Genomic DNA, 15728 nt, shown 5'->3' with positions numbered 1-15728 from the left:
CTCTGCATCAGGGTCTGCCGCTCTAATCATTGAGCCACACTTTTCCACGAAAATCGTGCGTAAATCACAGCGACTCCGGCGGAAACTACAGGGGTCGAAGAAACCATTGCCGTCGCAAACAAATGAGGAACGGCAGGCGGCCCTGCAAGTGGTGCTGGCGCTCTCAGGAGAGCAGCTGACACAGTCAATACCTGGAACTGAATCGGAGGGGCATAAAACCTGCTCAGAAACTGAGATGTCGGAAACGGACAGTGTGTGAGGCCCCAAGGTCACTCCAGGGACTGCTGATGGTGTATTGGATGCTTAGGGCGGGGAAAGACTATAATTGATGTTGAAACATTGAAGTTAACTGAGGCCAGTAAAATGGTGGACTTATGACTTTACACAAATGGGTCCAGATGCTGAGACCTTTTGATAAGGGATCATGCCGCATGGGGGCTGCGGGCTGGCGTAGCTGCTTGTCGGACCAGGATCACCCCCACTTGCCCTTAAGGCGGAACCGCAGTGACTACTGCGGGACATAGTTGAGTGTTCTGATTTCTATGGTTTGGATGTGGGCTGATAGTTTGTTATTAGGTCCTGTTTGGGGGGGGTGGAGGGAGATGATAGTTGGGGAAGTTGTTGAGATAAGAGGGCAAGTTGGTGCGGGCAGTTGCTTGAAAATAGTCAGGATGGGATGTATCGAGGGCAATGGGGACATTACCTGAATTGGTCTGCATTTCCTGGAATGTGCGCAGCTTACATTCAATGACAAGACGACACAAAGTCCACGCCTATTTGGTCAGGAGAGGAGTTCAAATAGCCTTTTTGCAGCAAACACACCTTACCAAGGCAGAGGGCCTGGCGCTGCAGCGTAGGTAGAGCGGCCAGGTCTTTTGCACAACGTACTCAGCGTATGCTAGGGGGGCGCTTATCTGGGTGAGAGCAGGAGTGCCTTTCCAAGCTATGCAACATGTTGTGGACCCTGAGGGTAGATATGTGGCAGTGGAGGGACGATTACATGGGAAGGAGATCACACTTTGTAGCGTATACGCACCCAATACTGACCAAGCACACTTTTTGAGCACTTTTCGGGGGCGTTGAAACATTACTTAACCAACCCGATTTTAACTCACTCACGGATACTGTGCTTGATAGATCACACCCGCCGCTGGCCGATTCACCAGTACGTAGGTTGGCACAGTGCAGACTGAACTGGCAGGAGAGATGGGACTTAACCCCTTCGCTGTGGGGGTAATTCCCCCGCTGTAATGGGGGGTGAGGGGGGCACGCACAGCGCCTGCATGCTCATGAGCTGAGCCCGTCATGATCTACAGTGCTCCTGTGCTCATGACGAGCTCAGCTTGTCACAGGTGCATTGGTTCCCGTGGAACGCTCAGCACAGCAGGGGAATTCTCCCCGCACCTGAGCAATCCACAGCCCATGACGAGCTGAGCTCGTCATGAGCACCGCAGCACCGTGCCTCATGACGAGCTCAGCTCGTCATGAGCATGCAAAAGGTTAATAGATATCTGGTGTAGACAACACCCTAGAGAAAGAGATTACTCCTTTTTCTCGGCTCTACATAAGCTCCACGTATGCATAGATGCAATCTTATGTTCACAGTCGATAGCCACAATAGTAATCGATCAGAATACCTGGCGAGAATCATTTCAGATCACAATCCACTGCTGCTGTCCATTAACTGGTGGAGGGCTAGATCAGTCATACCTACATGGCAATTACGCCCTGTTATGTTAAAATGTTATGTTAAAAAGTTTATACCGCGCACGTACACCGAGACGGTTTCTTGGCGCTCATAACAGACATAACGAGCCAGGGCAGAGGGTATTATTCTAAGGCCGCTTTGAAAAGGAAAGTTTTTAAAGTTTTTCTGAACAACTCATAAGAGGGGCAGTGGCGAAAGGAAGAAGGGAGGGAGTTCCAGAAGGAAGGGCCTAAAAAAGAAAAACGCATTCCGCCATGTTTTTTGCGGCGGTTAGATGGGATGCAGAGAAGATTGTCAGCAGAAGATCTTAAATTACGGGTAGGGAGGTATCTCTTTAGCTTGGAGGAGATGAACTCGGGGGCGCGGTTATGGAGAGATTTGAATATGGTGCATCCGAGTTTGAAGGAGCACCGTTTAGCCACTGGGAGCCAATGGAGGCTCCTCAGAAGGGGGGAGACATGCTGGTGTTTAGGTTGATTGAACACCAAGCGGGCGGCCTGGTTCTGAATTAACTGGAGTTTTTGAAGCTGATAGGCAGGAATCCCCACATACAAGATATTAGCAAAGTCAACCCTGGAGATGACCAAAGCCAGTATGACTAGTATGAGTGCCTTTCTGGTAAGAAATCGGCAGATCTTACGCAGATCTTGCGCAGTTGAAAAAAGCAGGATGATGTAACAGCCGAGATCTGAGATTTCATAGATAAGTCCTCAGAGATGACCACTCCAAGGCTTTTCACAGAGCTGACCGGGCGAGGGGGGGTGCCAAGAGAAAGGGGCCAGTAATTGTCATCCCATGGATTGGTAGGACAACCCACCAGAACAAGTTCCGTCTTAGACGGGTTCAGCTTGAGCTGGCTGTGAGCCATCCAGTCAGAGATGAACAACATTGTTGTTTGAAAATTAGAGCGGGAGGAAGGTGAAGTGTCCAAAGGGAAGACCAATTGCAGGTCGTCTGCATAATTATATATAGTGGCAGGGGAGTGACGAAGGGAGACCATAAGTGGTTGCATGTATAGGTTAAAGAGAAGCGGGGAAAGAGCTGAACCCTGGGGGACACCACAGGTGAGGGGGGAGAAAGGAGCAGAGAAGGTAGAAAGGTGAACTGCCTGGGAGCGGCCTTGCAAGAAGGATCGAACCCAATTAAGGGCGATGCCCTGGATGCCGGCGTTTCTGACACGGTCGATCAAAATAGTATGATCGACCGTGTCAAAAGCCGCCGAAAGATCCAACAGTACAAGGGCTTGGGAAATGTTATTATCGGCACCGGTTCTAAGAGTGTCCATGACAGCCGCGATCACCATAAACGTGCTCAGACACCTAGTTACATAGGTTTCTAGGATCTTTCCCAAAAAAGGGAGAAGGGAAATGGGTCTGTAATTGCTCAGCACAAGTGGGTCTGCGTTGGGCTTTTTCAGAATGGGTAACACCACAGCCTGCTTGAAAGCTTCTGGAACAACTCCTGATGTTAAAGAGGAGTTGAGGAGGGCCAAAGCAGGATCAGGGCAGGTCATGAAGATTTCTTTGAGAATATGTGGGGGGCAGCAGTCCTTGGGAGAACCGGAACTGACTTTGTGAAGAAGACTGTGGAAGTCGGTGATGGAAATAGGAGGAAAAGTATGACATTTCTGAGGGTTTTCAGAGGGGAGGGGAAATGATTTGGAAGGGGAAGGTGGAGAGATATTGTTTTTAATTGTGGAAATTTTGTCTTGAAAGAAGGCATTAAGCTCATCACACAATGCCTGGGTGGGCACGGGTGGAAGAGTGATGCGATCGGGAAGGGAAAGCTCATTGACAATCGAGAAGATGTCTTTGGCTTTTGAAGCCAACTCCAAGATTTTACGGGAAAAGTAGGAGGTCTTTGCCTCGAGTATGGAGGATTTATACTTGTTAAGTAAAGTAGTAAATTCTGTCTTAAGTGCGGGGTCGTACTTGTGGCGCCAGCGACGTTCAGCTTGGCGGAGGGCTAATTGGTCAAGTTTAAGCTGGTCATTAAATCATCGCTGGGCGTCGTGGGGGAGCAGGACTTTTATGGTCTTTAGAAGAGCTACAGTGTCAGCTGCTGCCTTCAGCCAGTGCTCAAGAGTAGAGGCTTGGTGAGAGACTGATTCAGAAACTGGAGGGACTGAGGCTGCCAGAAGAGAGTGAAGTTTTGACAAATTGGCATTTTTCCAATTACGGGCCGTGATGTTAGCCGGGCGCGGAGGGCGGTGGAAGCTAGGAAGGTCAACAGAGAAAGAAATAAGGTAGTGGTTGGACCAGGTGCAAGGGGTGATCAGTGGAGGTGAGATGTCGAGGTTAGCCATCCAGACCTGATCAAGTATGTGGCCCTTGCAGTGGGTGGGAGTGGAAATCAATTGCTGGCAATTCAAGCTAGTAGCTAGCAGCTGAAACGCTGGAGGATCAGGTCTAACAAGTAGCTATACGAGAGGGCATAGAACAATATTTTGCGGAAAATGCGGGCACAGAGACTTCTAGAGTGGTGGAGTGGGATGCCTTGAAGGTGGTGATACGGGGGCTCTGTATCAGCAAACATACGGGAATGAGGAAGGTGTTGCTGACTGATATAGATAAGGCTGAGGAAAAACTGAGAGCCCTGGAGCAACAGCGACCAGAGCAGCCAGCATTGCAAATGCAACTACTGGAGGCAAAAGAACTAACAGCAGCGAAGGTAGAGAGATTGCACTGTTTTGATCATAAGGCTTACACAGCGAAAGTGCACGCACAGGGGGACAAGGCTGGGGCATTGCTGGCGTGGCTGGCCGACCCGGTGCCGAGAGGTGTCCCGGTCCTGGCCATAGAGTCAGTTTCCGGTAATATAGTATACACCCAGCACAAGATGAGTCATTTTACCGGAGTAGCTTGAGGGTAGAGGACAAAGAAATTGAAGAGTATTTGGCAGAAATCCAACTGCCTCAGCTGGAAGAGGAGTAGACCGACGCACTAGGACAAGATATCACTGTCACGAGATCCGAATAGCTATCAAGCAAATGGCCCGGAAGAAAACCCCGGGAGTAGACGGATTGCCGGTAGAATTTTATGCGCAATACGTTGATTTATTGGTGCCCCGTCTACTCTAGATCTATAAAGAAGCTAGAGAACTGGGTCGGTTGCCGTCTTCTTATCCCTCTGCTAAAGCCAGGTCGGGATGGTGAGGATGTAACGTCCTATAGACCGTTATCCATGCTGACGACGGACTACAAAATCCTGAGTAGAATTTTGGCGACTCGATTGTTGCCTCATATGACCCCCCTAGTCCATCAAGATCAGGCCGGTTATATACCAACTAGAAACACTTCTTCCAAGATAAGACGGTTCATCAGGATCATGGAGACCGCGCAACATGGCCTAGCCATGCCAGCGATCCTATTGGTCGACATTGAAAAAGCTTTTGATTGCTTGGAATGGACATATCTTGGCAGAGTGCTGAACCGGTTCCGTTTAGGCGAGTGGTTTGGGAGCTGGGTTAGAGTGTTATATTTTTCGGCGGTAGCAAGAGTGAGGTTGGGGACACTGATTTCCACCCAATACCCAGAACTACGGGGAACGAGGCAGGGATGTTCCCTTTCCCCCCTGCTTTTTGCGCTGGCAATAGAACCGCTAGCGGTGCAGGCGAGGTCGGGACTTCACCACGATGGACTGAGATATAATGCACTACCACAACGCTTATTGTTGTATGCAGATGATTTAATCTTGTATCTGGAAAATACAGAGGGGGTACTGCAGGGAGCAATTACGCTGCTAACAAAATTTGGAAACCTATCGGGACTCAAGGTGAATTGGCGTAAGACATGCGTTTATCCGGTACGACCATGCGAGATGGTCCCAGCTCTCCCCCAGGGGATAAAATGGAAGCCGGCGTGCCTCACGTATCTGGGGGTTCGGATCTACCATGCTGCTACCGACATCCTACATGGTAACATAGGACGCTGTGTGGGGGCTTTGAAAAAATGCATTGCATTTTGGTCCACGCTTCCGCTGTCAGTAATGGGGAGGATAGCCCTACTTAAAATGGTGGCGTTACCGAGGCTACTTTATAACTTTAGGACACTACCGATTTGGATCCCACCATCGTTGTTTAAAGAATTGAGATCGATGGTCGTTGGTTTTCTGTGGGGAACTGGCAGGAAGCGAATAGCCTTGGGAATACTTATGCGGCCAAGATTAGAAGGGGGACTAGCGGTTCCAGATTTTGAACTTTACTATCTGGCAGCACAACTGCAGAGTCTCACACAGGCGGTGGACACAGAGTTTCGGGCCCTGAGCAAGGGAAAGGCACGGGGATTCAAAGACATATCCTCTCCTATATAATCCTACAACAAGCACTTCTCCCCAGAGACCTATCGCTGGAAGAAAGCACCTTGAGATCATGCTGGAACCGTAGCCAACGTAAAGTGGGAGTCTTGCACCCATATGCTCCTGAGATCCCACTGGGAATACTGACGGCACTTCCACATGAGGGGGACTGGGCTGCTCTAGAAGAATGGGAGCACATGGGAGTCCAGATGGTAGGGGACTTGTATGATGAGGGCGAACTGTTGTCTTTTCAGGCACTACAAGAAAGATATAACCTCCTGAATGGGGACTTTTTGCATGGACACCCATCAGTACGGAAGACACCACCCACGTCATGACAACCATCCGCTCTGGCTCCCCCTCTGGCCCATGCCCCCATCACCCATCACATATTCAACAAAGCCGACAGCATCATCGCACCCCACCTCCTTCACGTCAGCCACCTTCCCGGAGAGCTGGAAACAAGCAGAGATCCACGCCCTACTGAAAAACCCCACGGCGGATCCCAAAGACCTCAAGAACTTCCGCCCCATCTCTCTTCTTCCCTTCCCGGCCAAAGTCATAAAGAAGACCGTCAATAAACAGCTGACCACTTTCCTCGAGACAAACAACTCGCTCAACCCGTCCCAGTCCGGCTTTCGAGCAAACCACAGCACGGAAACCGCTCTCATCGCAGCCACCGATGACATCAGGACCATGATGGACAACGGAGAAACAACCGCCCTTATTCTCCTAGACCTCTTGGCAGCCTTTGATACCGCATGCCACTGCACCCTAAAAACCCGCCTCTACAAAACTAGGATCCAAGGAAAGGCCCTAGACTGGATTGCATCATTCCTCTCCGAAAGAACCCAGAGAGTCCACCTCCTTCCCTTCCGCTCCGAGGCCACCAAGATCATCTACGGCGTACCCCAGAGCTCCTCACTCAGCCCAACCCTCTTCAATACCTACATGAGCCCCTTCGCCAACATCGCACGCAAACACAACATCAACGTCATCTCCTATGCCGACGACACCCAACTGATACTCTCCCTCACCAAGGACCCAGCCACCGCCAAAACCAACCTCTAGGAAGGAATGAAAGACGTTGCAGAATGGATGAAGCTCAGTCGCCTGAAGCTGAACTCAGACAAGACGGATGTCCTCATCCTCGGACAATCCCCCTCCGCCTGAGACGACTCCTGGTGGCCCACAGTGCTAGGCTCCGCGCCTACTCCCACGGACCACGCACGTAACCTAGGATTCATCCTGGACTTCTCCCTCTCGATGACCAGGCAAGTCAACGCCGTCTCTTCATCCTGCTTCAACACCCTGCGCATGCTCTGAAATATCTTCAGGTAGACCCCCACAGAAACCAGAAAGACCGTCACCCAGGCCTTCGTCACCAGTCGACTGGACTACGGAAACGCCCTTTACGCAGGAACCACAGCCAAACTCCAGAAACGACTTCAGCGCATACAAAACGCCTCTGCCTGACTCATCCTCAATAGCCCCCGCCACAGCCACATATCCGCCCACCTAAGAAACATGCACTGGCTCCCCGTCAACAAGAGGATCATGTTCAGGTTCCTCACCCACGTACAAAAAGCACTCCACGACAAAGGACCCGAATGCCTCAACGACCGCCTCTCGTTCTACACCCCTACCCGCCAGCTCCGCTCAGCCAGCCTCGCCCTCACCACCATTCCACGGATCCACAGAACCATCGCTGGAGGAAGGTTGTTCTCCTACCTGGCCACAAAGACATGGAACTCACTCCCTGCACACCTTCAACCGACCCAGGACCATCTCACCTTCAGGAAGCACCTCAAGACCTGGCTATTCGAGCAATGAAAGCACCCCTCCCTTAGTGCCTTGAGACCCTCACGGGTGAGAAGCGCGCTCTTCAAATGTATTGATTGATTGATTGATTGATTGATTTGTAAAAGCTGTCACTAGGGCCCAAGCAGATTTGTGTATAAGCAGTGTTGGAAAAATTCCAGTAGGAAGAAGTGAACGTACTCACGTTTTGACCATTGAAGGTACAAATAACAGCAGCTTTATGTCTTCACAAAATACATGTTTTGTCTGCGGTAACAAGGGATACTATCATCTGCCTGTTGGATGGTCTGGAGTCTGCTACGTGTCCTTTTTGTTACCTCCTGTGTTTCTGGCACCCGCATCATATCACAAGGACTATCGGTTGTTTAATGATATCTCTAAGAACAGATCCAAGAGGAAAATAAGGAATGATGAGGTGGACCAGACTGACACTGCACTAAAACAATATGTTGATTTCAATCTGGGACTGTTCTTTTTTGGTGCTGCCTTTAACAGTAGGAAAATAGGACGGTTGACTCGTGTTGTGGAAGCTGGGACCAACCAGACAGCTATGGCACTTGGGAACATTACAGAGGAACTGCAAATTGCAAGGATTGTGCCGCTCCAAAACTGTATGGTCCTAGATGTAGTCTTGGCTGATCGAGGTGGTGCTTGGCGGATCATCGGAAGCAGCTGTAGTGTCTACATACCGGATCATGCCCCTTCCATGTTTGATGCGATCTCTAAACTTCATAGGATTGCTGCTGAGATTCATCCTGATACTGGCACTTGGACTTTCGCCAGCTGGTTTTGGACATTGTTTGTTACCTTGGGTTGGAAAGTGCTAACAGTCCTATGTATAGTGTTCGCAATTCTACTGACATGCTGCTTATGTATAAAATGTGGTCCAATGCTTTGCTCCATCTGTATTACTGCCTGTACACCTGCTAAACGTAATGTTTCACAAATGAATGCCCAGCGTATGCTAGATAAAGAAATTGATAATATGATGTGGCTTGACATAAAAGATGTATACTCATATTATTCTAGATCATAAATGTCTTCAGCTAATGCTAAATGGGTTGTCTGTGGAAATTTGTCAGAGATCGGTGTTAGCATATAGAAATGTCTAGCTTTTGTATGTTTCCCTAGCTTGCCGCTGGGAAAACACCCAAACACCAAAGCTACCCCTATTCCCAGTGGCTCCGCTTTGCGTTTAAGGTCCGTTTGTGTTACAGATGCTAAGTCAAACCACACAGGGGGAAGCATTTTAATATGGATAAGTGTGGAAACACTGGGTAGTAAGAATTGAATGGAGCGCAACATATTCTTAAAATATCCCTCCGAGAAATATGTGTAACATATCTGATTACAGCCATTTAAGGAAAGTTTGAAATTTGCAGGGCATTGTGGATAAGTGGATTGGATCAATTCACATTACACCAGTGTGGACACCTCATTTTTATTGTTCCCTCAGAGTCTATCCACAACTGAAGTACAAATTCATATCAACTGGTTTTGCACTACCGTTTTCAATAAGGTCATATAGTAAATACTAATAACAGTATGAAAATATTGAACTTCTCACCCAGTGGTAATAAGCATGAAGCCATGTATAGGCACCAACCACTTTATGATCCAGTTACCCATGATTTATGCATGCCACAAAAAGCTATACACAATGCAAGCCATGGGTCCAACTCAAAAAACTCACATCGACAAACTACCACCATTCAAGGACCTAGCACATTTGCATGCCAATAATTGTAAACCCCTAGTAAAGTGTACTACATGTGCCCAGGGCTTGTAAATTAAATGCTACTATCGGGCCTGCAGCATTTGGGGTGCCACCCAGTTAAGTAGCCCTTTGAACATCTCTCAGGTCTGCCATTGCAGAGCCTGTGGGTGATGTCTTAAACAGCCATATAAACCTTTTTCCAGGCTCAAACCTTCATTTTGAATACACATAAGTCACCCCTAGGGTAAACATTGGATAGCCCAGAGGATGGGGTGCAATGTATTTAAAAACCTGGACATGTACTTTTAAGTTTTACATGTCCTGGTATTGAAAAGCTCTTAAATTCGTTTTTCAATAATGTAAGGTCTTTCTTTCCCATTGGATATCATTGAAGTTGCCTTATTACATTTTATGTGTAATTTCCAAATGGGAAGCGATAACTGGTTCATGCTTGGTCTCACTGGAATCCTAAATTAAAAGAATAACTTAAGGTGAAGTTGGATTTCAAATTACAATTCCAAAAATGCCACATTTAGAAAGGTGTAATTTTTTTTCAAAGCCATTTGGTGCTTGAAGCTTGTCTATGGTCACATTATTAGATGTAGTTGGCAGTTCGACTTTGTTTATTCCTCCTAAACAGTAACACACAAGTTGAAGCTTCGATGTCACTTGATGGGGCATCGCTGGCAGGCTGGGAGAAAGGATCTGGGTTCAGCATCACTTATACCTGAATAGGCTGTGTCCTGCCTCCCCCCTCAAAGGGTGCATATTCCCTATAGTTAGCCTAGAGCCAGGAAGCACTTCAATGGTACAAATGTGCATAAAAGAAGGACCTGAGACACCACCACTTGAGTTCACTTCTAGAACTGTGGATACCATGCCAGGAAGAAGGACTGCTGTGCTGCTGAAAGGAATGCCACTCTGCTGGATTGCTACTCTGAAGAAGCTGTCATCTTGCTGTGCTGACCTGCTGCTTGCTACCTTCTTGCCTGGGTGAAAAGAATTAGACCTGAAACCCATCTTGAACCCAGGCCCCCAGAATGGCTCAAAGTGCTAGTCTGCTGGCCTCAGGGACATAATAGTCGCTCTTTGCGACTGCAAACGGGCCTGTTTACACCAGAATCAAGCCACTCACACAGAAAATCATTGCAAGGCACCACAAGCCTGTCTCTTCGCTCTGCGATCATTGTTCGCCCTAAAGGACTGCCAACGAGAAGCTCCAGATCTCCCCCCACCCCATCCAAGGCCTGGCCTGCTCTTTGTGCTCTACTGACCACTGCCTGTGGCACTCTCCTTGCTTCCGGTGACCTTCTTCCACATGAACAGGACTCGTGGTACAAAATGTAAGAAGGTAAAAATTCAGCTGGACTAAAATGTTACTATATCCAACTTTTGACTTCGACCTGGTCTAACACGACCAGATCACTGTGGTTGGCACTTTATGCTTTTAGGTAGTATATTGCAGTTTATTCTTTAAAAATGTATGATTATGGTGCTACTGATTGCTTTTTTCATTTTGGTCTTATTTTATTTATTACATTGTGCACTATTTTTCTCTAGCCAGGTGTGGGAGCTCTTTTCTGTGTGGTGTTTTCACTGTTTTGAAATTTAAAGTGTTGCACAAATACTTTACACATTGGCTCTAAGCTAAGCCTCACTGCTCTATCTGCTCTTTACCAAAGCTACCCGGGGGCTGACCACAGGTTAATATGCCTTACCCTGACTAGGGTTGTGGTTGCTGCTTGATCACGGCTCACACCCAGTAAACCAGTAACACAATTTCTAACAACCAGCAACAACTGCTGTGTTCATTTTCGTAATTGTTTGGCCTCATTGAGCATGTCTTTTGGATTCTACCTGGCGAACAAATCTCATTGTTGGGCCTCAATTTCTTTTTGTAACCACTAAATTGATTAAATTCTTCGATTTTCAATTGACATCAGTCTATCTGTCAAGTACACAGTCATTGACAAAAAGCAGATGTGAAGCCAAGTATGGGTGATTTACTGTATCAATTAATCGTTACCAGTCTACAAATAAATAAATAATGTGCAAACTTGCTTCTGGCAGAGGGCTAAAGAAGATTACATTGGAGTTTACATATGGATAAACATGTGAACAGTAAATTCCAATATTTGATAAGGGAAAAGAAAATAAACCTGAACACGTTGTATGATCATGCTAAACAATATAATTAACATCCATATTTACAAAATAAAATAACAGTGATCCCAACGCTTATCAAGCTTGCACCAAGACACATTGCTGCGCTGCGATACATGAAAGTGAGAGGGAAGGAATGTGTCATATTTAACTTTCGATGGTGCATTCTTGTCCTCTTCTTGTGCTGGAATGCAATATGCTGCCTTGCCCCAAAGCAGTGAACCTTTTGCCATAGTGCGAGGCTGCCTCCATTGTAGGCAGGCTTGTTTTTGTGTAGGAAGGTACACCTTCCTGCACATAAATAATCCTCAGATGCATCTTCTTCTTTCTATGCTCGCTTCAAAATGCAGCACACTGAGAAAGAGGAAACAACAAGGAGAAATAAAGATATTACTCCCCAATCCACCTCTGTTGGAAGGCGTACAATTCTGACACATTGCCAGGTCTACCAGCGTTGGTAAAAACAGGGAATGCATCTGAATACCTGGGTGGATGCATGGGAACACCCTCACTCCGCACATGTAACGCCCCCACCATGCAGTGTAACCCAAGGCAATGGCTCATGCGGCCTTGTGTCACACCAGATTTACCAATCCACGCAGGGCCGAATTGGGTGGCCTCTTATGGCTTGATGAAGCAGAATCTAGGTTTGGCATCATGCTGCGTTACCTTGCATGAGTGACACACGGGTGACGGAAAACGCTGATAAAATTGGCCCTTTGTTGATTGCGTTGCACCTGTTAATTTTTGTATGTTTACTCTCTCCCTCTGGGAATTATGAAAGAAAATGCTTATGCAATAAACTTGACCAATAGTTCATTCGGAATAGGATTGGAGAAATTCACATGGCAATCTCTTGAGGGTGTTATTGTTGACAGTTTTGACAGAAGCCTATCTGCACACCTCGATGCCGGTTCACTGGGATCTCACATTCTACAATTCTGTTTTGGAGGTTCTGGTTTCGAAGTTGAAAGCAGGCTTGCTATTCTTCCCTTGGCTGGAAGCAGATGTTAATTCCTATAAACAATGTCTTATTGCGGAAGTGTCATTTGAAATGACTGCTAATACTACCTCTTGCACTGCTGTTCCTGCTGCACTCCGCTGCTATCCTTCTGCAGCTTAAAAAAAAGTACATTACTTTAATAGCATTCACGAACAGGAAAACAAGCACTGCATGTTAAATAGTAAATGAATCTTTCAAGACCATTTTTGCTGAGAATAAAAGAGCATCTGAGGATCACTTTTCGTCATACTTTTAGGTCTGCATTAGGCAAGACCTCCTGATTTTGCTAACATTAGGGGCCATAATTATTAAAGTTTAGCGTCACCTTAGCACCACCTTTTTGTGTCACTCTTGCGCCACGTAAGGTAATGCAAGAGTGACACAAACCCTAGATGAGTTTTACCAAGCCATGCAAGGCCACCTTGCATGACCCTGTGGTGCTTGTTGAATCTGGGGTGAAGCGAGGGAGCGCAAATCGCTGCCTTGCCTTATACTCTGCCCCAGGGAGACATTCCATGGATTGAGTCTGGGTGTTCCTACTCACCAATTTATGGATTTTGGTGCATTTCCAGATTTACCATAAGTGGCAGACATGAGAAAGTGTCAAAATGCTACATCTACTCAGCAGAGGCATAACAAAGAGAAATAGCTTTTTTTTTATGTCGGTGCGCCGATCGCTGCCGATGGCAAGGTATTGCCTGAATACCTATCGCCTCTTAGCGTTGTCACGCCCTTTCCCTGACACTATCGCCTCTTACAGACGTGTTGATAATACGTCAGTAAGAAACTGAAAATTATCGGGGAAAGGAGGCGATAACAATACTCCCGATACTTGGCACGGGCGATAAATATCGCCCTTACTTGCTAATATGCCCCTAATTGTGCGGGCCATCCTTCATCTCTTCAAGATCTTACCCTATCGGGCACCTCTATGTGTGCTCAATCTTGCCCTTATTTACGGTTGCACATGCCACTTCCTGAACGTTGTGCCATAACGGGGATCATAATTGATAATCTGACTGTGCTTCTCTTGTTCACATCTGGTATGCTGCAGGTACACTTCGGATAATTTTTTAGGGGGCTTGACCATTCCTTTGGGGAGCAAAGGGGGATCGGTCATTCTAGAGGCGTAGGGTGCTCAGTTCCCTGAATAAGTGTGCTGCTAAGATGAAAATCTGTCTCCAGAGGCTCCAGCCTGCACTCCTGATTTTATCTCATTGCATTTCACAGGAGGAAACCTGGGGTAACAAGAAGAGCCCAGAGAGACTGGCAGCGTCTCAAGGTTTACCATGGCAAGAGTGCTGTGGCTGTGAGTGTCAAACTACACCAAAGCACTGGTATTGAAATTCTAAGCTATTTCCGCATATTTGACATTTATCTTCCAACTGAAATGGGTTTTTTTCAGGCTAAGAGAGAGCGAGCGAGCAGCAGAACTGTAAAACTAGAACTATAAGCGGTTGACATGATGACCTTACATGTTTTAAGCAGTATACGTTTAGCTGCATAGTTATCTGCCATTTCTTGCTTTGTTTTTGGTTTATCGTGCAACATCCTGTTATAGCCTGTTGTTCAACCCTCGCAGCCGTTTATTTCAAGTCAGGGCAATCCTGTGGGCTCGAATTGATTTGTACTGGATTGTGCTGGACTGCACACTTGTAAGATTGGTAAGCCTCTGGCTCCAAGTTTTGCCGTCCTATGGTCAAGACAAAGATTTATCATACATCGTATGATTCGTTATCATAGCTGCAGTTCTTGTTGGACAGCAACTTTGAGGATGATTCCTTACTTGCCAGACTGATGAAGGTTAGGTGTATGGTGATCTTATAGTAATAATTTTAGAGCATTGTGGGCCCGATTCACAGAATGAACTTAAGACTCAATCCTAAAATTACTACTATTTTGGTATTCACAGAATGCACTTACTACTTTTGGCATTCACAGAATGAACTTACTACTTTTGGTATTCACAGAAGTTAGGATTTTGTCTTAAGTCTGTCTTAAGTCTGTCTTAAGTTTATCTTAAGACAAACTTAAGACAAAATCCTAACTTCTGTGAATACCAAAAGTAATAAGTTCATTCTGTGAATGCCAAAAGTAGTAAGTGCAATCTGTAAATACCAAAATAGTAGTAAGTTTAGGATTGAGTCTTAAGTTCATTCTGTGAATCGGGCCCATTGTCAAGAATGGCATTAAATTAGCGCTGGTTTTATCGGCAGAAAACTGCTGCTAAAGCGTCGATAACGGGCTTGATAATATGCCTTGGAGAATTCCAATAGGAGCCCATGTTGACACCAGAACATGGACTTCTATTGGAATTCTCAAGAGCATAATATCAAGCCCATTATCGCTGCTTCAGTGTCAGTTTTCTGCCACTAAACCGGCGATAATTTGATATTGCCATTCTTGATAATATGCCCCTTAGTTCTATTAAGTTTTAGTAGTATAAATGTTGTTAGATTTGACTAGGGAGAAGTGTAGTGCAGAGGCCAGAGTGGCTAATTCCGGAGGTTGGTGTTCACCGCTTAATCGCCGTAGCAGCTCAGCTCAGCATTATTCTACTCTGGGTAATAGCTCACCTAATCTCCTGGACGGCCCGCAGCGCCTTGAAACCTTTAAGGGTTGATATGTTTGCACTTTACAAATAGGAAATATTATTATACTTTTATTCTAGGCCGTCTATTTCTCTGGCAGTACATATGCTTTGTCCCTGAGCCCTAATACCAAGAAGATCCTTAAGGCCACCTACTTCCCTCCCTAAAAGTGCAAAGCTTACTGTAAAAGTAGAGCAAATGATGTAACAATATTCAGACAGTTTCAACCTTCCAAATATTCTTCTAAATTCCAGAGAAAATCTAAATATGGATTATTCTGTGAATTAATCAAATATGCTTAACCCAGGTGAAATCTATCGGGGAACAGCGTTTACAACGTAACTTTTACCACGCAGTACCTTCACCACGCAACTTTTACAATGCAAGTCGTTACAACGACTTGCGCTGGGGTGCGCTGTAGGATAGGGAT

The sequence above is a fragment of the Lissotriton vulgaris genome, chromosome 3_1 (genome assembly GCF_964263255.1).
Source record: "Lissotriton vulgaris chromosome 3_1, aLisVul1.2, whole genome shotgun sequence".
NCBI classification, from domain to species: domain Eukaryota; kingdom Metazoa; phylum Chordata; class Amphibia; order Caudata; family Salamandridae; genus Lissotriton; species Lissotriton vulgaris.
This window is presented reverse-complemented; position numbering follows the sequence as displayed.